This window comes from Euprymna scolopes, unplaced genomic scaffold (genome assembly GCF_053919585.1).
Source record: "Euprymna scolopes isolate OS-2025 unplaced genomic scaffold, ASM5391958v1 sca288, whole genome shotgun sequence".
NCBI classification, from domain to species: domain Eukaryota; kingdom Metazoa; phylum Mollusca; class Cephalopoda; order Sepiida; family Sepiolidae; genus Euprymna; species Euprymna scolopes.
In genome coordinates, this window is record NW_027633311.1 from 1 (window position 1) to 2500 (window position 2500).

Consider the following 2500-nt stretch of genomic DNA (forward strand, 5'->3'; position numbering starts at 1 on the left):
CCGGGACGAGTCCGATAGTCGACAAGTACCGTGAGGGAAAGTTGAAAAGAACTTTGGAGAGAGAGTTCAAGAGAACGTGAAACCGCCCAGGGGTAAACGGGTGGGACCGCTCACCGCGATCGCGGGGGGACTCAGTCCGGTGCTGCCTAGGCTCGAGCCCAAACTCGATGTGTGTTCTTGAAAGAGAGGCCGTCGCGGCACAGGTCGTCGTTCGTCGTGTCCGCGGGGAACTCGTTCTCCGCGGGCCAGCTTTTGTGCCCGCGTCGCCGACGAAGGAGACGGGCCGCGTGGATAGCGGGAAGGGAAACGTGGTGACGACCGCGGCGTCGGTAGGTGGCTGCGTCGGTTGGCTGCGACGGAGGGGACTCGTCCTCTCGATCGCTGCTGCCGCCGGGCCCTAACCCGCCGCATCCGTCGCCGCCGCTTCTTCTTTCCTCCTGCTCCCTCCGCGCGCGACTCCGCTGCACCCGTCCCCTTCTCATCGCTCGGCGTAATCATGGCGCGGGCGCTTCGGCGCGACCTCCGCGCGGCCGGCACCGGACGCACTTCCCCTCCGGTCCGTCGTCGCGACCCGTTCCCGGCGTGCAGGTCGAACACGCGGGTTTTTTTCCGTAGGCGGCAGGCGTTTCATCACCCTGAAAACCCCCGTCTTCCCACCTTGTGAAGTCGGGGGCCACCGGCCGTCGGGCCCGCGAACGTAACTGCCCCTTTCTGCCGGGAACGGAGGAAATCTGACACGATCCGTTACACGTGGCGAGCCGGTCCGTTTTGATCCCGCCGGAAGTCGCGTGCGGGCGACGCACTCTGTGTGTCGCTCCTTAGGCGCCCCACCGTCTCGGGCGCGTGCGCGATGAGAGGCGGGATAGGACTGGCGCGGCCTCGCCGTCACGCACCTCGCCGACGTTTCGGGTTCTTGTCGGGGGCAACCCCGCCCGCGCCCGTTTCCGTTTCCGGAGAGGTCGCTCGGCGACGCTTTTTTACTCGAGCCGCCCGCCACCCCGGGTCAGCGACGTGCATCGGCAACCCACCCGACCCGTCTTGAAACACGGACCGAGGAGTCCTGGCCGTTCGCGAGTCGTAGGGGCCACCTCTGACTAACCCCGAAGGCGAAGCGAAAGCGAGAGAGCGTGTAGGAGGGCGTCGATCGGGAGAGGTGTCGTGGCAAAGTCGTCCGGGGGTCGTCGGGGGGTGTCGTCGGTCTCGTGCCGTCGTCTTCTCCTCGCCTCACCCGCCTCCGAGCCGTGCCCGATCCCGCCGGCGCGGCGTTTTCGGCCTTCCGCCGTCGCTGCTGCGGTGCCCGCAACTTTTCCTTTTTTCTCTCTTCCCGAGAGAGATAGGAGAGGGAAGGCTCGTGGCTGACGTGCGGTTGTTTTTCCCTCCTCCCCGAGAGGGGACCGGCGCATCTTCCAAAAAGGGGAATTGCCGGGCGCCAGCTTCCATATCCTCCTTCCGCCCATCGGTGAGATCCCGCGGCTTGAACTAGTCCTATTTTGTCGTCGAGTTTAGGCGCTGCGCGCGGGCGCATCACCCCCGGGTCGGTTTCCCCTTTTTCCGAGTACGACTCGGCCGACTCTGGCGTAGCGAGCGACCAGGGACCCGAAAGATGGCGATCCACGCCCGGTCGGGATGAAGCCAGAGGAAACTCTGGTGGAAGTCCGAAGCGCCTCTGACGTGCAAATCGATCGTCGGAACCGGGTGTAGGGGCGAAAGACCAATCGAGCCGTCTAGTAGCTGGTTCCCTCCGAAGTTTCCCTCAGGATAGCTGGCGCTCGATCGTCGCAATTCCATCCGGTAAAGCGAACGATTGGAGGCCCCGGGGCCGTTCACGGCCTCGACCTACTCTCGAACTCGGAACGGGTGGAACGGGCCGACTCTCCCGAACGACGGAGCCGACCCATCCGGCCGCCGCCGCCAGCACGCTTCGCTGGGCGGTTGGTCACCTCGAATGCGAGTGCCAAGTGGGCCACTTTTGGTAAGCAGAACTGGCGCTGTGGGATGAACCAAACGTCCGGCTAAGGTGCCTAACGCGACGCCCATGAGATCCCCGAAAGGGTGTCGGTCGATATAGACAGCAGGACGGTGGCCACGGAAGTCGGAATCCGCTAAGGAGTGTGTAACAACTCACCTGCCGAATCGACCGGCCCCGAAAATGGATGGCGCTGGAGCGACGGACCGATGCCGGACCGTCGCGGCGAGGAGCGATGAACTTTCGCGCCGAAACGATGCCGCGACGAGTAGGAGGGCGCCGCGGCGAGCACGGAAGCCTAGGGCGCGAGCCCGGGTGGAGCCGACCGCGGGTGCAGATCTCGGTGGTAGTAGCAAATATTCGAACGAGACCTTCGAAGACCGAAGTGGAGAAGGGTTCCGTGCCAACGGCGGTCGAGCACGGGTCAGTCGGTCCTAAGACGCGGGCGAAAGTCTTCCCGAAAGGCGCCGGATCCGTTATGAAAGTGAAAGGAAAGCGAATCGAATCGAATCGAATCAAAAGCCCAAACAAAAA

At 64.2% G+C, this 2500-nt stretch overlaps 1 pseudogene; it reads left to right on the top strand.

The window, feature by feature from the left end:
- The window catches only part of LOC145274222 (large subunit ribosomal RNA), a pseudogene marked incomplete at its 5' end in the record, with an annotated part of 4151 nt that continues 1651 nt past the window's right edge, over positions 1–2500 (top strand).